At 41.7% G+C, this 21,323-nt stretch overlaps 1 protein-coding gene across 6 annotated transcripts in view; it reads right to left on the reverse strand.

Annotated features, from left to right (window-relative positions):
- Positions 1-21,323, reverse strand: part of APLN (apelin) — a 110,384-nt gene that overhangs the window by 67,383 nt on the left and 21,678 nt on the right. For 5 of the 6 annotated variants that reach the window (XR_008377550.1, XR_008377548.1, XR_008377549.1 and 2 more), the window contains exon 3: positions 16,861-16,959. The gene's annotated coding sequence lies outside the window, so the exon portion shown is untranslated. Of the gene's footprint in view, positions 1-13,903; positions 16,579-16,860; positions 16,960-21,323 lie in introns of those variants that run through there. The other variant, XR_008377553.1, reaches the window with a different exon arrangement.

Here is a 21,323-nt window from a genome sequence, read left to right on the forward strand (position 1 = left end):
AGCTAATAAGCCAATGGTGCAGATATAAAATAGAAAATTAAAAGATTTAAAATATTCCTTGATATTCATTCCTCCAAGAGATGGAGCTTAATTCCCATGCCTGTTGAGTGTAAGCTGAATTTAGGGACTTGCATATAGTGAACAGAATGTCAAAAGGTAAAAGTACTAGATTTACAGTGGAGAAACTTGACAGACACCACACGACTTTAACCAAGTGATCAAGGTTAACATCACCAGTAAATAATGTTGACATCATGTACCCCCTGATATGATAGAATGGTGAAGGCACATCACCTGAATGATGTTCTTTCCCAAAATCCATAACCACAAACCAATCACAAGAAAACATCTGACAAACCCAAATTGAGAGACATTCTACAAAATACCTGATCCTGACTTCAATACTGTCCAGGTCATTAACAAAAAAAGAAAAAAGAAAGGAAAGGAGGGAGAGAGGGAGGGAGGGAGAGAGGGAGGGAGAGAGGGAGAGAGAGAAGGAAGGAAGGAAGGAAAGAAGGAAAGAAGGAAGAAAGGAAGAATTTGTGACAGATCTGAGAAACTGTCACAAATAGGAGGAAGCTCAAAAGATATGAGGACTAATTGAAATATAATATCCTTCATGGGGTCCTGAAACAGAAAATACATTAATGGGAAGACTAGGAAAATGCAAATGAAATCCATAGTATAGTTAATAGTATTGTAATAATGTTAATTTCTTAGAGTTGAGAAATATATCTTGTTTATGTAAAGTGTTAATATTAGAAAAGGTTGGGTGAAAGGTCTATGGGAATTCTCTGCACTGTTTGCATCCCTTCTGTAAATCTAAAATTATTTAAAATAGAAAGTTTTGAAGAAAATAATCCAAAAGAAAGCAGAAAAACAGGAAAAAGTTAACAAAGAATAGATGGGAAGAATGGAAAACAGGTACATGGATGACCTAAATTCAACTATATCAATAACTACATTAAATGTAAACAAACACTGCAAAGTACAAATAAAAGTTAGAGATTATCCTGCTGTATTAAAAAGAGAATTGGACTCAATTTTTTTGTTGTCTATAAGAAATATGTTTAAAGTATAAACTCACAGATAGATTAAAACTAAAAAGATTGATAAATACATACCGGGGTAGCTGTATTAATTTCCAAGTAAGTTTTATGACCATGGAACAATGGAGTCTAGGCATGATGGCTCACTCCTGTAATTCTAGCCCTCTTGGAGCCCAGCTGAGTCAGAAGGATTGCTTGAGGCCAAGAGTTGGAGATCAGCATGAGCAAGGATATCATATTTCAATCAGCACAAAAAAATAGAAAAATCAGCCAGGCATGGTGGCAAGCACCTATAGTCTCAGCTACTCAGAAGGCTGAGTCAGGAGAATCACTTAAGCCCAGGAGTTTGAGGTTGCAGTGAGCTATGATGACTCCACTGCACTCAGCCAAGGCAACAGAGTGATACTGTCTCAAAAAAAAAATATATATATATAAAGACACAGAATATTACCAAGAGTAAAGACACTTATAGTGATAAAAGGATCACTTCATCAGGACAATATAACAATCATAAATGTGTATATACATAATAATAAGTTTCAAAAGCCAAAACCGACAGAACTGAAATAAGAAACAGATAAATATATAATTATAGTTGGACAGTTCAACAGTACTTCTCAGTAACTGATAAATCAAGTAAACAGAAAACCAGTAGGGGTGTAGAAGACTTGAACAACACCATCAATCAACTTGACCTAATTGACATTAACAAATCACTACACCCAGTATCTGTAGAATGCACATTCTTCTCAAGTGCACATGGAACATTCCCCAGGATACCAAATAATGGGTCATCAAACAAGTCTCAATATATTTAAAAGGACTAAAATCATGCATAGTATTTTATCTTATCTCAACAGAATCAAATTAGAAATAATAACAATAAGATACATAGAAAATCCTTAAATATTTGGAAATTAAATGATAGACTTCTAAATTATCCATGGGTCAAACATAAGTCAAAAGGGAAATGGAATTTTTTTCTCTTTTTCTTTTATTATTTTTTAAAATTGAAAATATTAAGACAGTGCAAATAGTTTAGGTTACATGGATCACTTTTGTAGTGCTTGAGTCCCAGCTATAGGTGTGCCCATCACCCAAATAGTGTTCATTTCACCCTTTAGGTAAGTTTTTGCCCTTCCCCTCTTCCCTCCTCCCCCTGGTTGATTTCCACTGAGTTTTACTTCCCTTTGTGCTCCTGAGTGCTGATCAGTTAGTTCCAATTTAATAGTGAATACATGTGGTGTTTGTTTTTCCATTCTTGAGATATTTCACTTAGGACAGCAGTTCTCAACCTGTGGGTTGCAACCCACAGGAACTGTATTAAAGGGTCACGGCATTAGGAAGGTTGAGAACCACTGACTTAGGAGAATGGTCTCCAGTTCCATCCAGATTGTTGCAAAAGGTATTAATTCATCTTTTTGTATGGCTGAATAGTACTCTATGGTATACATATAACACATTTTAGAAAGGCTGGACATTTTTTTTGTTTGTTTTTTTGAGACAGAGTTTCACTATGTCTCCCTCAGTAGAGTGCCGTGGCCTTACAGCTCACAGCAACCTCAAACTCTTGGGCTTAAGCAATTCTCTTGCCTCAACCTCCCAAGTAGCTGGGACTGCAGGTACCCACCACAATGCCCGGCCATTTTTTTGTTGTTTAGCAGGCCTGGGCCAGGTTCAAACCTGCCAGCCCGGTGTATGTGGCTGGCACCCTAACCACTGAACTACAGGCGCCAAGCCAGCTGGACGTTTATAAAAATAACAATAGTAAGTGGAGATAAAGCAATGGGAACTCTTTTTTTTTTTTTTTTTTTTTGACACAGAGCCTCAAACTGTTGCCCTGGGTAGAGTGCTGTGGTATCACAGCTCACAGCAACCTCCAACTCCTGGGCTCAAGTGATTCTCCTGCCTTTGCCTCCCAGGTAGCTGGGACTACAGGTGCCTGCCACAATGCCTGGCTATTTTTTGGTTGCAGCCATCATTGTTATTTTGGCGGGCTCTGGCTGGATTTGAACCCGCCAGCTCAGGTATATGTGGCTGGTGCCTTAGCCGCTTGAGCCACAGGCACTGAGCAAGCAATGAGAATTCTTATATTGCTGGTTAAAGTATAAAATGGTACAATTGTTGTGGAAATCAGTCTGGCAGTTTCTCATAAAATTAAATATAAGTGAATGATTTGGTCCAGTAATTTCACTCCTAAGTATTTACCCAAAAGAAATAAAAACATGTGCCCAGAAGACAGGCACACGGCCTGCAGACACATAAAAAAATGCGCATCATCCTTAATCATCAGAGAAATGCAAATCAAAACTACTTTGAGATATCATCTACCTCCAGTAAGATTAGCCCATATCACAAAATCCCAAAACCAGAGATGTTGGCGTTGATGTGGAGAAAAAGGGAACACTTCTACATTGCTGGTGGGAATGCAAACTAATACGTTCCTTTTGGAAAGATGTTTGGAGAACACTTAGAGATCTAAAAATAGACCTGCCATTCGATCCTACAATTCCTCTACTAGGTATATATCCAGAAGACCAAAAATCACATTATAACAAAGATATTTGTACCAGAATGTTGATTGCAGCCCAATTCATAATTGCTAAGTCATGGAAGAAGCCCAAGTGCCCATCGACCCACGAATGGATTAATAAACTGTGGTATATGTACACCATGGAATATTATGCAGCCTTAAAACATATGGACACTGTACCTGACTTCCCCCCTCCCTTCCCCTCCCTTGGCCCTTTCCCCATATTCTTGTGCTATAGTTAGGTTATAGCCTTCATATGAAAGCTATAAATTAGCTTCATAGTAGGGCTGAATACCTTGGATAATTTTTATTCCATTCTTGAGATACTTTGCTAAGAAGAATATGTTCCAGCTCCATCCATATAAGCATGAAAGAGGTAAAGTCTCCATCTTTCTTTAAGGATGCATAATATTCCATGGTATGCATGTACCACAATTTGCTAGTCCATTTGTGGGTCAATGGGTACTTGGGCTTCTTCCATGACTTAGCAATTATGAATTGGGCTGCAATGAACATTCTGGTACAGATGTCTTTGTTATATTGTGATTTTTGGTCTTCTGGGTATATACCTAGCAAAGGAATTACAGGATTGGATGGCAGGTCTATTTTTAGATCTCTAAGTATTCTCCAAACATCCTTCCAAAAGGAACGTATTAGTGTGCATTCCCACCAGCAGTTAGAAGTGTACCCTTTTCTCCGCATCCACACCAACATCTCTGGATTTGGGATTTTTTGATGTGGGCTACTCTTACTGGGGTTAGGTGATATCTCAAAGCAGTTTTGATTTGCATGTCTCTGATGATTAAGGATGATGAGCTTTTTTTCATGTGTTTGTAGATCGTGCATCTATCTTCTTTAGAGAAGTTTCTCTTCAAGTCCTTTGCCCACCCTGAGATGGGATCGCTTGTTCTTTTCTTGCTAATACGTTTGAGTTCTCTGTGGATTCTGGTTATTAAACCTTTATCGGAGGTATAATCTGCAAATATTTTCTCCCATTCTGAGGGCTGTCTGCTTGCTTTACTTACTATGTTCTTGGCTGTGCAGAAGCTTTTTAGTTTGATCAGGTCCCAGTAATGTATTTTTGATACTGCTTCAATTGCCTGGGGAGTCCTCCTCATAAAATATTCACCCAGGCCGATTCCTTCAAGAGTTTTCCCTGCACTTTCTTCAAGTATTTTTATAGTTTCATGTCTTAAGTTTAAATCTTTTACCCAGTGAAAGTCTATCTTAGTTAATGGTGAAAGGTGTGGGTCCAGTTTCAGTCTTTTACAGATTGCCAGCCAGTTCACCCAGCACCATTTGTTAAATAGGGAATCTTTTCCCCACTGAATGTTTTTAATTGGCTTGCCAAAGATCAAATAATGGTAAGTAACTGGATTCATCTCTTGGTTCTCTATTCTGTTCTAGTCATCTACTTCTCTGTTTTTGTGCCAGTACCATGCTGTTTTGATCACTGTCGATTTATAGTACAGTCTCAAGTCTGGTAGTATGATTCCTCCTGCTTTGTTTTTATTTCTGAGTAATGTTTTGGCTATTCGAGGTTTTTTCTGATACCATATAAAACGAAGTATTATTTTTTCAAGATCTTTAAAATATGACAATGGAGCTTTGATAGGAATTGCATTAAATTATATATTCCTTTGGGTAGTATAGACATTTTAACGATGTTGATTCTTCCCAGCCATGACCATGGTATGTTTTTCCATTTGTTAATATCTTCAGCTATTTCTTTTCTTAAAGTTTCATAGTTCTCTTTATAGAAATCTTTCACGTCCTTTGTTAGATAAACTCCCAAATATTTCATCTTCTTTGGCACTACTGTGAAAGGAATAGAGTCCTTGACTGTTTTTTCAGCTTGGCTATTGTTGGTATATATAAAGGCTACAGATTTATGGGTGCTGATTTTGTAACCTGAGACATTGCTGTATTCTTTGATCACTTCTAAAAGTTTTGTAGTTGAATCCCTTGTGTTTTCCAGATATACGATCATGTCATCTGTGAAGAGTGAAAGTTTGATCTCTTCTGACCCTATGTGGATACCCTTGATTGCCTTTTCTTCCCTAATTGCAATGGCTAAAACTTCCATTACAATGTTAAAAAGCAATGGAGACAATGGGCACCCTTGCCTGGTTCCTGATCTGAGTGGAAATGATTTCAATTTAACTCCATTCAATACAAGATTGGCTGTGGGTTTGTTGTAGGTGGCTTCTATTAGTTTAAGAAATGTCCCTTCTATCCCAATTTTCTTAAGTGTTCTGATCATGAAGGGATGTTGGATATTATCAAAAGCTTTTTCTGCATGAATTGAGAGAATCATATGGTCTTTATTTTTTAGTTTGTTTATGTGCTAGATTTACGTATATTGAACCAGCCTTGAGACCCTTGGATAAATCCCACTTGGTCATGGTGTATAAGTTTTTTGATGTGTTGTTGGATTCTGTTTGTTAGGATCTTATTGAGTATTTTTGCATGAATATTCATTATTGATATTGGTCTATAATTTTCTTTCCTTGTTGGGTCTTTCCCTGGTTTAGGAATCAAGGTGATGTTTGCTTCGTAGAATGTGTTGGGTAGTATTCCTTCTTTTTCTATATTTTGGAAGAGGTTTAGTAATATAGGTACTAGTTCTTGTTTAAAGGTTTGGTAGAATTCTGACGTAAAGCCATCTGGTCCTGGGCTTTTCTTTTTAGGGAGATTTTGTATAGCTGATGCTATTTCAGAACTTGATATAGGCCTGTTCAACATTTCCACTTCGTTCTGGCTAAATCTTGGTAGGTGGCGTACTTCCAGGTATTGGTCGATTTCTTTCAGATTTTCATATTTCTGAGAGTAAAGTTTCTTGTAATATTCGTTAAGGATTTTTTGAATTTCTGAGAGGCCTGCTGTTATTTCATCTTTGTCGTTTCTGATTGATGAAATTAGAGATTTTACTTTTTTTCCTGGTTAGGTTGGCCAAAGGTTTATCTATTTTATTGACCTTTTCAAAAAACCAACTTTTGAATTTATTGATCTGTTGTATAATTCTTTTGTTTTCAATTTCATTTAATTCGGCTCTGATTTTGGTTATTTCTTTTCTTCTGCTGGGTTTGGGGTTGGAGTGTTCTTCCTTCTCCAGTTGCTTGAGATGTCCTATTAAGTTATTAACTTCCTCTCTTTCCGTTTTCTTGAGGAAGGCTTGCAGTGCTATAAATTTCCCTCTTAGGACTGCCTTTGCAGTATTCCAGAGGTTCTGGTAATTCGTGTCTTGATTGTTTTGTTCCCAAAATTTGGTGATTTCCTTCTTAATCTCATCTATAACCCATCTATCCTTCAGCATAAGGTTATTTAGCATCCATGTTCTTGTATGGGTATGCAGATTCATGTTGTTATTGAGTTCAACTTTTATCCCATGGTGGTCTGAGAAGATGCAAGGGATAATTTCTATTTTTTTAAATTTGCTGAGATTAGATTAGTGGCCCAGGATGTGGTCGATTTTGGAGTATGTTCCGTGGGCTGATGAGAAGAATGTATATTCAGTTTTGTTGGGATGAAATGTTCTGTAAATGTCTGTTAAGTCCAGATGTTGAATGGTTAAGTTTAAATCTAAGGTTTCTTTGCTTAGCTTCTTTTTGGAGGATCTATCCAGCACTGCTAAAGGGGTGTTAAAATCTCCAACTACCCTGTTTCCTTGAAAATAAGACAGTGTCTTATTTTAAGGTGTACTCCCAAAGACGCACTAGGTCTGATTTTCAGGGGATGTCTTATCTTTCCTGTAAGTAGGTCTTATTTTCAGAGGATGTCTTATTTTCGGGGAAACAGGGTACTATGGAACTGGAGGAAATCAAGTTCCTCATGTCTGAGAGTTTCTCTTATAAATTGAGGTGCCTTCTGGTTGGGTGCATATATATTAATAATTGAAATCTCATCATATTGAGTATTACCTTTAACAAATATGAAGTGTCCATCCTTATCCTTCCTTATTTAGGTTGGTTTAAAGCCTATCACGTCTGCAAATAGGATAGCAACGCCTGATTTTTTCTCCTTTCCATTTGCCTGGAGTATAGATGACTATCCCTTCACCTTGAGTCTATATTTGTCTTTTAATGTAAGATGAGATTCTTGTATGCAGCAGATATGTGGCTTGAGTTTTTGTATCCAGTCAGCCAACCTGTGCCTCTTTAGAGGACAATTTAAACCATTCACATTAGTTGAGAATATTGATAAGTCTTTTGAGAGTCCGGTGGACATTTTTAATCCTTTTGCGACTGTGGAAGTTAGAATTTCATCAAAATTTTCTGGGTGGGTTTAGTTTTGTGGTGGAGGATTATGCTTTTCTTTATGGAGGATAGGTCTGAGAATATCATGGAGAGCTGGTTTAGTTGTGGCAAATTTCTTCAACATGTGAATGTTGTTAAAGTATTTAATTTCTCCATCATAAATGAAACTCAGTTTAGCTGGGTACAGAATCCTGGGTTGAAAGTTATTTTGTTTTAGGAGATTAAAAGTCGATGACCATCCTCTTCTAGCTTGAAAGGTTTCAGCAGAGAGATCTGCAGTTATTCTAATATTCTTCCCCTTGTAGGTGATGGTTTTCTTTCATCTGGCAGCTTTCAGAATTTTCTCCTTCATATTAAATTTAGTGAAGTTAATTATGTTGTGTCTGGGGAATGTCTTATTTGGGTTGAGTTGTGCTGGAGTTCTCAAACTGTCTGCTATATGAATTTCAGAATCTCTTGGCATGTATGTAAAGTTCTCATTCATAATCTCACTTCATCACTTTTGGGGGTCCCTATAAGACAAATACTGGTTTTCTTCGAATTATCCCAGAGCTCTCTAAGAGAGTGATCTGTTTTTGCCTTCCGTTTCTCTTCCTCTCTGAGAGTCTGGGAGCATTCAAAAGCTTTGTCTTCAATGTCAGAAATCCTTTCTTCTGCTTGCTCCATTCTGTTACTGAGGGATTCTACTGTGTTTCTCAGATCTTTGAGGGCTGCAACTTCTTGTCTCAATGTGTCAAAATCTTGGTCATTTGGTCTTTGAATTCGTTGAATCTTGAGACATCTTTTGGGTTACTTCTTGGAATTTTAATTCAATCTTATTTGCTATCCAGATTCTGAATTCGATTTCTGACATCTCAGCTATTTGTTTGTGCATGGGATCTTGTGCTGTGTCTGCCCCATTGATCCTTGGGGGAGTTGATCTACTCTGATTATTCATATTGCCAGAGTATTTCCTTTGATTTCATCTCATGATTGTTTTTCACCGTTGCCTCTGGCCATCCCCAGAGTTGGGGTGGTGTCTCTCTGAGATTAGACCTGGGGAGATCACTCTATTGTTACTGGGTCTTTGTAGGGAGTGACCTTGTGTAGCTCTTCTGGGGCTGCCCCAGCCAGGGAGTTCTGGTCGTGGGAGCAGCTCCAGAGTGTGACACCCCCGGATCCAGTGACAGAGTAGGGGTTGGTGCACCCGGTTCTGGGAGTGCCTGGTGCCAGTGACTTTGGCACAGAGGGCCCAATGCTCCAGCAGTCTCTGGCCAGGAGAAGGGCTCTGCGCAGAGGCAGGGAGGGCTCCAGAGGGCACGTGGCTACCAGAGTCCCTGTCCAGATGAGCAGGTGGTGTGGATGCAGAGAGGGTACAGGAGGGAGGACGTGGGGTTGCCCAGCTCCCAGAGTTCCTGGTCAGGGCATGAGGAGGACTGGCGGGCGGGGTACCATGTACCTGTGCAGCTCTTGCTGGGGTCCGGGAGGGCACAGCTCTTACTGGGGTCCGAGAGTGTGCTGATCATGGGTCCCGGCGCAGCTCTTCCAGAGGTCTGGGAGGGTGCTGATTGCTGGTCCCTGAGCAGCTCTTCCGGAGGTGGGAGGGTGCCAATCACAGGTCCTTCTGAAACGTCACTTTTTCTGGGTAGCCTTCCCTGACCACTAAACAGAGTTATGAAGGAGAGAGAGGGTGGTAGGATGATCCTTCGTTGCTGACCCCACAAGTCTTAGGACACACTTTTTATGACCATGACACTTGTCAAACCTGGACTGTTGGTACCTGTCTGGGGATTTTCTACCATACCAAATTGCAAGTTCCTCCAAGATAGGGACTTCTTGCTTCTTCTTCTTGCTTCTTCTTGCTTCTTATGTTGCAGAACCAGCAACATAATAGGCTCTTGATACATTCATTCATTGAGTGAATGAATCAATGAATTTGTTTCCTTTTTGGGACTCTTAAATTGGAAGCTTTGTTGGTGGGTGGTTTCACCAGAGTGACCTATAAACAAAAAGTCTTAAGAGCTAAGACATACCAGAGAGGGGGGTATTTGATCAGGAGAACATTTTAACTCCTACCAAGTTATTTCAGCCTATTTGGGACATGTGTTTGTGAAATGGCCAGGGTCAGGGCTCATTCTGTGGCCTGCATTAGTGTTAGATACTGCATTATCATTACCATGATCATTGCTATCCTTTATTGGGCACTTATTATGTGTAAGGTGCTGATATAAAACATTTCTGTATATTATCTCGCTTAATCTGCACAATAAACCTGGGAGGAAGATGCTATTGGGTTGAATTATATGAAATTGGCAATATTTGCTCTTTTTTGACCTATAAAATAGCATTTTCATATGGTACAACCTAATATTGCTAAATCCTTTTTAGAGCTGAGGAAACTAAGGTTCAAGGAGGTAAATCCTTTGCCCAGATTTGAATGTTTATCCTCTCCAGAGATAAACTTTTGTTATTTCCAGAACCCTTTTGTTATTTCCCCAACACTGCCGGCTTCCATCAGCTGTGAAATTATTTCTATAAGCCAATCCATAGAGGCCAAGAGATTGGACAGAGGCAGGTTTGGCTGGGATTTCAAATGCTCTTTTGCAGGGGAGTTGAGCTGGGTTAGCCTGAAAATGTTATTTTTTCAGTGGTCATGTTTCCAATTTCTTTTTAGCCTCTCACTCATCCAGAATTCACATCCCTCACCACACACACACACACTCACAGAGAGGAAGAGCCAAGAAGCTGACTCACACACCACAGCACAGTTGCCTTGACTTTGTTCACGTAGGCCCAGCAGCTTAAGACTCCTGCCCCAGCATCAGTGGTGTCCTCAGTTGGCACCCATCGGAGCCACTGCATTCTTAGTCCACTGTGGAAATGGCTGGAGTCAGTGTTCTTGCCCTGGGGAAAGACAGCCATCAGAGGCTGGCAGAGGCTCAAGTCCAAAGTCAATGATTATGCCTGATATCTGAAAGGGCATAGGCAGCAGTGGGGAGTCCTGCCAACTAGATCTTTGAGCCTCAGACAGAACCAGCAGCAGGTAGAGCAGACCCTGACCCCAACGGCCTGTCCCCTCCCTGCCTACCAAACCCTGTGTGTGAGCTGCTTGCCAGGGTAAGAGGCCTGGCAGTATTGGAGGCTGGGAAGAGAGACATGGTATAGGATGCAATGACCCCTCAGGAGAGGCTCACAGTGATCATCATTCATACCATGAGGGCAATGACAAAGCACTGCCTGGATAGGGGGTAGGCAGAGGATAGAGGCCAGGGGACTGCAGATGGGTGTAAGGTGGGCCTGAGACACCTGGTTGAGAAATGGAGAGGTAGGCTGAAAGTTCAGACAGACCCCCCACCGGGTGTTCCACTTTTTGATGAGTGCGGTTGGAGGATGAGTCAGACTGGCTGTGAGGTTGGTCTGAGGCTACACGTTCTGGGCCACAGAAGAGAGGAACCGGAAAGGCTTCCTCCAAGAACCCCAGAAGCCCCTGGCATTTCCGGGCATAACTAGAAAGAAGCAGACAACTCCAGGATCTTACAAAAGACAGCTCAAAATCTTGTCTTCCTGTTTCCTCTCTCAGGAGGGGGCAGCCTGAGATACCACAAAGCACCCTGGGCTGAAAGTTAGGAAGACTGGGTGCTAGTCTCATCCCTGCCTGCTGGAGCCCTCATCTCCCTCTGGGTCTCAGTGTTCTCCATCTGCACCAATGATGATGCAGGATTGGTAGAGTGCAGAAGGCAAGCTGGTTAGAATCGTGGTTTTCAAACTTGTGTGGTGTGGAGCATTTTCTTTAAATAAAATTTAATGTAGCAGCTCAACATGAAAGTAGAGCTGCTTTTGGCTCCCCCCCACCAAGAGGTTCCCTCAGAACCTCTATTCCAGCCCAGAGCCCCTTTTAAAGATCACTGTGTGAGAACAGTGGCCCTCATACTTGTGTCCACGTTAGCGTCACCTGGAGGGTTTGTTAAAACACACTGTTAGGCCTGCCCCTTTAGTTTCTGATTAAGTGTATAAAGGATGGGATCAAGAATCTGCATTTCTGGGCAGAGCCTATGGCTCAACGGAGTAGGATGCCAGTCCCATATGCTGGAGGTGGTGAGTTCAAACCCAGCCCCTGCCAAAAAAATAAGAATCTGCATTTCTAACAAGTTTCCAGGTGATGCTGATGTTGCTGGTCCAGGGACCACACTTTGAGAACCACTGGCTTATATTACACCAGAGGGCCCTTCTAAGATTCATGTACAATCATATTTACATTAATCCACTGCAGATAGATTTTCTATAATATGGAAGCACAGGAAAGTATCCAGCATTTTTCCCGGTACATTTTAGGTACTTAGTCAAAGCTGGGAGGATCTAATTCTAAATGTTCTGCCTGTAAGTCTCTTTAAGGTGTAAAGTCATGCTAGCTACTGGTCAAGGGAGTGACAGAGGCAGAAACCTTTTCTTTAATGACTTTACAGTCTGCCACAGCCTTTCCACCCCCCTAGGAAATAACACCCCCGCTAATCCCACCATTAGAGGTTATTCCATGCTAAGCATTATCCTTTCCAGATGATTTCTTTTTTTCCAGGTAAACCCCCCGGGAAGGGGTAGCTGTTCAGTCCTTGACCCCTCAGCATATCTCAGATGTTTTCCCCATGTGTAGGGCACACGGCCCTGATCCTCTGGGGGTTGCTGCAGCACAAGGGCCTTACCTGTGTCATTTTTCCCAGAATGCCCATGGCTCCTAGCCCAGTGCCAGGCACAGAGTGGGCATTCCATACAGGTTTGCAGAATAGAATAAATGAAGCATCTGAGAGCCAGCTCAATCTTGTCCACATGGGCCACTAGCCCCCCATAATAATCAAGGCTGCTCACTTGGGAATTTTAGAAGGGTACGCAAGGAGGTCAGGTCTCCAGCCACATTCACCTGAGATTGCTGCCCGGGAGGTTTTGCAAACTGGCTCCAGAAATGTTCAGGGCCTCCCATTCCCCCACATCCTCCTTTTCAGCCTGGCCACTTTCTTAAACAAATTGGCACCGATCCTGGTGACAGACTTGATCATTTCCCTTTGCTTCGTGATGGTGTTAAGTGATTGCCAAAGGCCTGTTCCTGAAAAGTCAGCACATTCCTCAGGCCTGCGAGTGGGAGCCCATCTGCTCCCGGAGTGCTTCCTTTCTTTTATTGTGCTATTTTGGCTTTAATTTCCCATTTGGACAGAAGCATCTTCCAGCTGGTGAAGAAGGGGAGAAGCTGGAGAGGAACACCACAGCCTTCCTTCATTTCTCACTCATCTCCCTGATTTGTCTGGAATTAGCAAATGTTAAACTACGTGCCAGATACTGACTGCTCTTAGCTCTTTTCATGTGTCACATAGTTATTCCTTACAACACCAATGTGAAGATGACACAAATATGATCCCCATTTTCCAGATGACAAAACTGAGACTGAGAGAAGTGAAGTGACTTGCTCAAGGTCACACAGTATATGATAGGGCTGGTATTTGAACTCAGGCAGATCTGGCTCTGGAGATTGAGTTCTTAACCCATTGCCTCTACCACCTAGAAGGGCTTAAATTCTTCAGTCTAGATGTGAGCCCAGTGGTATCTGAGTCCGTGGTCCTTTCCCTCCTCACCATCTGTCACCAGGACTTAAGGTCACTTACATTAAAAAAGGGAGTTTTTTGGGCGGCCCTGTGGCTCAAAGGAGTAGGGCGCCAGTGCCATATGCTGGAGATGGTGGGTTCAAACCCTGCCCTGGCCAAAAACTGCAAAAAATTAAAAAAGGAGTTTTTCCAGGTGGTGCCTGTAGCTCAGTGGGTAGGGCGTTGGCCACATACACCACCGAGGCTGGCGGGTTTGAACCCAGCCTGGGCCAGCTAAACAACAATGACAACTGCAAGAAAAAAATAGCTGGGCGTTGTGGTGGGCACCTGTAGTCCCAGCTACTTGGGAGACCAAGGCAAGAGAATCGCTTAAGCCCAAGAGTTGGAAGTTGCTGTGAGCTGTGACACCACAGTACTTTACCAAGGGTGACATAGTGAGACTCTATCTCAAAAAAAAAAAAAAAAAGGATTTTTTCCACAAGAAAAGATTTTCTCCAACTCTTGCCACCAACCCGAACATTCAATGCAATATTTCAACTCACAGATCCTAGACCAATGTGGACTTTACCCTTGGGTTAGTTGTAAGGGGTTGATGTAATAATGTAAAACAGATGCTGGGAATCTAGTGTTCATTGCGTGTATTTTTCTTCATGCCTTGCCTCATGTATGTCTCACATTAACCCTAAAGTAGGTTGTAAGAGGAAGTGAGGCTCAAAGAGCTCCCAGCCAACCACAGACCCAGCTCTTGGGCACTTCACTGCTACACTCCATGTTAAACTGCAAGGTAGCCTTCACTACATGTCAGGTGCTATGCAAACACTCTCCTTTATTAATGCATTCAATCCTCCCACAAACTCCAGGAAGTTTTATCCTATTATTATCCTTCTAGCCCTACTTCACAGATGAGGAAGCTGAGGCATGGAGAGGTCAAAGAACTAGCTCAAGGTCACACAGCTAGAAAATGGGATCCCTGGCACTTGAACTTAAGCTGTTGGCTTAGACCAGCAGTTCTCAACCTATGGGTCATGACCCACAGAACTGTATTAAAGGGCCACGGCATTAGGAAGGTTGAGAACCACTGGCTTAGACTGGTGTATTACCGGGTTTAAACCAGTACAGACTCTTTTTTTTTGTGTGTGTGTGTGGTTTTGGGCCGGGGTTGGGTTTGAACCCACCACCTCTGGCATATGGGACCGGCGTCCTACTCACTGAGCCACAGGCGCCGCCCCCAGTACAGACTCTTAACCAGTACACTGTGTTGCCTCTTGGCAGTGAGGCCACCTCAGGGCACTTGTTTTCTCCTCCTTGTCTCCCTGCTATTCCAAATTGACTTGATCTTCACAATAACCATAATTCTTGGAGGCTATGGAGTTCAAATTACATCTCTGCAACTCATTAGTAGTGACCTCCACTTCTCTCTGTGCCTCGGCTTCCTAATCTGTAAAGTGAAGATGATACAGTAATGAGCTCATAGGGTGATTGTGAACATGAAGGCCAGGCGGGGTGGATTCCCCCATCACCACCACCACCTCGTGTTGCCTTTTCTCCAGCCCAGCCCTGACATCCTGTGGGAGGGGGAAGTGGTGCTTCACGCCCTTTCACTTATCAGTCTCACCCTCCGTGTTTGTCCCTTCCTGTCCCAAATGAAAAGCAGCCCTCAGTTACAGATTCTCTAGACTTTTTAAAACTTGGTGATTACAATTCCTCCCAGGAGATCAGAGAAACCCATTTCCCTAGCATTTTAAGCAGGAATTCTATTGTCATTTGGTAACTCAAACATGCCCAAGGTGGCCCAACCCATCTCCTTTCTTCTCCACCCTTAGTAGAGATAGAGAACAGACAGTTTGACTGGAACACACCCCGGCAGCACCACATGACCAGAGACACTGAGAGAAATTTTCACAGCAAGGAAAGGCACTCATTTCAAATACTTATTTGGATTCTAAGAATTCCTTGCTATACTAGTGACTATAGAAGTGACCTTCTTCTTGTCTTCTTTATATAAAGTGCTAAGGTATTGGGCAAGAAATATAAATTATCCAGTATCTTTCACATCTTCCTAAGTGTCTTTCTCCTATAATTCCAGTCTTCTCCAGTTGCTACTGGTATCTTGTGTCTTAAGTTCAGTGGGGTAGCACATAGGGCTACCTCTCAGCAGGCAGTCAGGATTAGGAAAGGAAGGCCTCTTCTCAATTCTTCATTTGCAGATCATGCTCTAACCCTGGCCACTGCCAGAGCCCTAACCCCAGTCTAGATTTTCCCTAACCCTGTTCACATACTGAGCCTAGAACCTGATAATTGGCTGCTCTTAATCTCATTCACAGGCTGAGCACATAATTACAGAATGAAGGCACTCTACCCTACAGAGGTAAAGCCACTTGGCCAGCATCACAAAGAACCAATCCTCCATCCCAGCTATATACTGACCCTGAACTTCAGCTAAAGTTTGTAGCCACTAAGGACAAGACTTCAAACATGTGGATGTATCAGTGTAAAAGGGTCCCTATTACAAAGGTTCCAACTCAAAGTCTGGGTGAGTGGACACCAAATCTTTGTCTCTGAGGGAGAGCCTACTGTTCCAGACTTCATGGAGTACTGGGGCTATTAAAAAGAATTCTTGCCTAGGGAGAGTGACTTCTACGATGAAAGAAATCAATAAATTGCTATTGAATACAGTCCAACCTCATTTACTCAAACTAATTGGAGGTAGCCTTTCAAATTAGTGAGCCATTTGTATTGTAGGTTACTTGTAAGGAAATGAAGCTTTATTGCTTTGAACAATTCACAGTTGTACTAAGCAGGCTAACAAATTGGAGACCTGATGGAGGTCTTAGGAGATTTGCCTTAACAAAATGAAAAGAATCTCCAGCATCAATCATTTGTATGCAAATGACCCTGCCAAAGAAATGACAAAGTTTGCTGCCTTAAAGTATGAAAACCCAGCATAGAGTCCATTTATTCAATTCATTTACTACTTTCGTGAGCGTAGACAAAGAAAGGCCAGTTTAGGCTGAAGCCATTCCAATTTGGTTCTCATGGAGTGTCTTCTAACAAGATTTTACTGTAAAAGGACGCAACTGGAGAGTGGCTTAGAAGTAGCAGGTGCAATCCATCCACTGATGGAATAAAAGATGGTTTTGGAATACTGTCACTTCCTTTAATTTTTTTTTTTCCTAAGAAGACATTAGGAAAAAAAAACGTTACCAACACAAGTGAAGTACCTCAGCGTTTTGTCAAAACCCGGAACAAACATTAAGGGGAAAAAAATGTGAAGGTCGAGGAAGGAAATAAACAAGAAGGGTAAGTAAAGCATGAATCATCCATTACCACCTGATGGCTCCTTAAAAAATAAAAATAAAACCATGGAAGGAAATAGAGTCTGTGCCACAGTTTGGCATCGTGATAGGGAACCCGGCACAGGCTCTGTGTCTTTTTATTTCACAAAAGGAACTGACCTTTGGCTTCTGATTTCGATTGCCTTTTCCTCAGAGCCTCACAGAGCACAAGGTTAGATGATGCTTCCCCAGCACCAGTGCCCCCTTCTGTCCTGGACACTGTGAGTGGAGACAGGAAAATCGCATTTTATTTGCATGTATTTAATTACCCCCACCTTGTTTACCAAAGACTTAGAGATGGTTTACAATAAAAAGTAATGGCAAAATAGAAACAGAGACTCATGGTGGCGCCTGTGGCTCAGTGAGCAGGGAGCCAGCCCCATATACCGAGGGTGGCGGGTTCGAACCCTGCCCCAGCCAAACTGCAAAAAACAGCCGGGCGTTGTGGTGGGCGCCTGTAGTCCCAGCTGCTTGGGAGGCTGAGACAAGAGAATCATGTAAGCCCAAGAGCTGGAGGTTGCTATGAGCTGTGACACCACAGCACTCTACCTAGGATGACAAGGTGAAACTCTGTCTCTAAAGAAAAAGAAAAAAAAAAAAAGAAAGAAACAGAGACTCAACACCAGACAAAATATCAATAGAAAAATTAAAAAATAAATAAATAAAAATTAAAAAATTTAAAAATTTAAAAAAATTTAAAAAAAGAAAAGAAAAAACTTAAAATCAAGTGTTGAATAGCACAAAGACCATATAGAGTTACACTACGGGTTGCTAAAAAGAGATGGAGTTGGGATTCAAACCAGCTCAGTCCAGTGGACTACCTCCTAAAGGAACACATACTATCCAGATGAACCTATCTGAAGAGATAAATGTGATCTTGGGTAAGATACTCAACTTCCCTGAGCCTGTTTCCTCATCTGAATGATGGGCCTAATAAATATTATCTATTTCATAGGCTATTATGAGGACTCAATGTGATGATATTTGTAAATCACTGAGCCCCACTATCTGACGGAGAACAATAAATGGTAGATGTGAGAACAGATAAAAAGGCAGCCTCCCATGATGCAATACAAAGCATTTGCCCATCATGGCACCTGGTTTGATCTTCACACCAGCCAGATCTTGGATCCAGGATCACAAAGAAGGGAGAGAAGAGGAAGGGGGAATCCTTGGGGAAGCTTCCTGCAAGAGGCGTTACTCCAGTTAGAGCTTTTGAAGAACATGTAAGATTTGGGAAGATTAAACTAAAGTTGAGGAATGATCTGGCAGTGTATGGGAACATTAAAAAGACCTGGAGCAGAGGGACAGGTAGGAAACAAGAATGGAGAGGGGAGGGTGAGGCAGGATTGGCTCATGAACTTGCTTGAATCTGGCCAGATGGTGAAGGAATGTGGATGCCATCTGACAGGAAATGGAGAGTCACTGAAGAATTCTGAGCAGGTTGAGTAGGGGAAGGACGTGACATGTTGAAAGGGATGTTTTCAAAGGCAGAGTCTGTCTGCTGTTGTCTGCTGTGTGCAGGCTGTTGGGGGGGGTGTTGGGAGGAGTGGAGACTGGCAGACCAGCTGCAGTGATCCAAGGAAAAGACACATGATGAAAGCTCAGGCTAAGGCAACAGGGATAGAGAAGACAGATGGTTCCCAATCCCAGTTAGGGGTATCTGAGAGGGATGATTTGACATACTTCCCTTCTAGACTCGAAATTTCATGAGGGCAGGGACTGTTCACTGCTTGATTCCTCACCATATCTCCAGGACCTAACATGGTACTTGGCACATAGTAGATGCTCAGCACGAGTTTTTTCTTTCTTTCTTTCTTTCAACAACACTCAGCTATTTGTTGTTGTTGTTGTTATTGTTTAGCAGGCCTGGGCCGGGTTTGAACCCTCCAGCCCCAGTGTACGTGGCTGGCACCCTAACCACTGAGCTATGGGTGGCTCATCAGCACAAGTTTTATTAATGAATGGATGAGTGAATGCCTTCATGCAGACAGACACTGCATAAGAAAAAGTTAATCAACAACAAGCAATAAGGCAAGGGAAAAAAATAGAGGATCATCAAAAAAAAAAAAAAATCCCATCACTTTAACTGATTTTCTTTCACTGTCACTGGACTAAGCTGACAATATGGTGTAGAAAGGCAGCCCTAAAGAAAGCTGGAGCTGGCTGGGAAAGAAGCCATCTAAAGCAGAACAAGTATCTGAAGCAATGCTCTGTAGGAAGCATACCAAGTATACATCCCCTGGACAGTTCACTCATTGTAGGAACATCACAAAGCAGGTAAATTACAGAGGGTAGAAGAATAAGAATGGCATTGTTTACCTCACAAAAGGATTAATTGAGGATCCATTTAAAATAGCAAAATGTCTTTCTGTTATACTTAGTTTGAGACTAGAACTTCACTTAGTAAAATCGGATTCCCATTTAGAGTAATGGTAAAAGCCTTGATTTGGGAGTCCAGAGAACTTAGCCTAGGCAAGTAGCACAGGCTCTCCAGCCTGGTCAACATAACAAGATCCCATCTCTGCAAAAACTTATTTAAATTAGCCGGGTGTTGTGGTGGGTGCCTATTGTCCCAGCTACTCAGGATCTGAGGCAGGAGGATCACCGGAGCCCAGGAGTTTGAAGTTGCAGTGAGCTATAATCACACCACTACACTCCAGCCTGGGTGACGGAGTGAGATTCCCTCTAAAAAACAAAAACAAAATTAAAAAAAAAAAAAAACATACAGGCTCTGCTAACCTGAATCTACATCCTGTATCCTGGATATAACACTGACTGGCTGTACAGCCTTGGGCAAATGGCTTAGCCTTTCTGACCTTCAGTTTCTTTATCAGTAAAATGTGATAATACAACACCTGATTCTGCCTCATGAGATTAAACAGGGAATGTACATCATGTGTTCAGCAGTATCTATAAGGTCTCAGTAGGTATTGGCTTTCACTCTTAATTTGAACTATATGACTTTAGGCAAGTCATTTTCTTTCTCTGGGCCTAGGTTTCTTCATGAACCTGAGGCTTCTTTTATCCATACCTTGTAGATGTAGATGTGGTCCCTTCCTGTCCTAAAAATTCATCATCTATCACACTTAAAACTGTCTCTGCTCTCTGGAGTCCCCAACTGAGAGCTCTGTCCTTAGAAGGACCACTGGGACTCCTAGAAGAGAGAAAAGGCCAAATAGACATAAAATGGATACGTGCATTTACCTTAATATGTTTTGTAAAAATCCCAAATCACCGGGTTTCTACCCCTAAATTTTAGCCTCTTCCTCCCTCCCCAAGCTGCCCTATTTTCTTTCCTTTTTTTCTAATCTTTTTTTTTTTTTTTTATTGTTGGGGATTCATTGAGGGTACAATAAGCCAGGTTACACTGATTGCAATAGTTAGGCAAAGTCCCTCTTGCAATCATGTCTTGCCCCCATAAACTGTGACACACACCAAGGCCCCACCCCCCTCCCTCCGTCCCTCCTTCTGCTTTTCCTCCTCCCCATAACCTTAATTGTCATTAATTGTCCTCATATCAAAATTGAGTACATAGGATTCATGCTTCTCCATTCTTGTGATGCTTTACTAAGAATGTCTTCCACTTCCATCCAGGTTAATACGAAGGATGTAAAGTCTCCATTTTTTTTAATAGCTGAATAGTATTCCATGGTATACATATACCACAGCTTGTTAATCCATTCCTGGGTTGGTGGGCATTTAGGCTGTTTCCACATTTTGGCAATTGTAAATTGAGCTACAATAAACAGTCTAGTACAAGTGTCCTTATGTTAAAAGGATTTTTTTCCTTCTGGGTAGATGCCCAGTAATGGGATTGCAGGATCAAATGGGAGGTCTAGCTTGAGTGCTTTGAGGTTTCTCCATACTTCCTCCCAGAAAGGTTGTACTAGTTTGCAGTCCCACCAGCAGTGTAAAAGTGCTCCCTTCTCTCCACATCCACGCCAGCATCTGCAGTTTTGAGATTTTGTGATGTGGGCCATTCTCACTGCGGTTAGATGATATCTCAGGGTTGTTTTGATTTGCATTTCTCTAATATATAGAGATGATGAACATTTTTTCATATGTTTGTTAGCCATTCATCTGTCATCTTTAGAGAAGGTTCTATTCATGTCTCTTGCCCATTGATATATGGGATTGTTGGCTTTTTTCATGTGGATTAATTTGAGTTCTCTATAGATCCTAGTTATCAAGCTTTTGTCTGATTGAAAATATGCAAATATCCTTTCCCATTGTGTAGGTTGTCTCTTTGCTTTGGTTGTTGTCTCCTTAGCTGTACAGAAGCTTTTCAGTTTAATGAAGTCCCATTTGTTTATTTTTGTTGTTGTTGCAATTGCCATGGCAGTCTTCTTCATGAAGTCTTTTCCCAGGCCAATATCTTCCAGTGTTTTTCCTATGCTTTCTTGGAGGATTTTTATTGTTTCATGCCTTAAATTTAAGTCCTTTGTCCATTTTGAATCAATTTTTGTGAATGGGGAAAGGTGTGGGTCCAGTTTCAGTCTTTTACATGTAGACATCCAGTTCTCCCAATACCATTTATTGAATAGGGGGTCTTTCCCCCAAGGTATGTTCTTGTTTGGTTT

This window comes from Nycticebus coucang, chromosome X, assembly GCF_027406575.1.
Source record: "Nycticebus coucang isolate mNycCou1 chromosome X, mNycCou1.pri, whole genome shotgun sequence".
Taxonomy (NCBI): domain Eukaryota; kingdom Metazoa; phylum Chordata; class Mammalia; order Primates; family Lorisidae; genus Nycticebus; species Nycticebus coucang.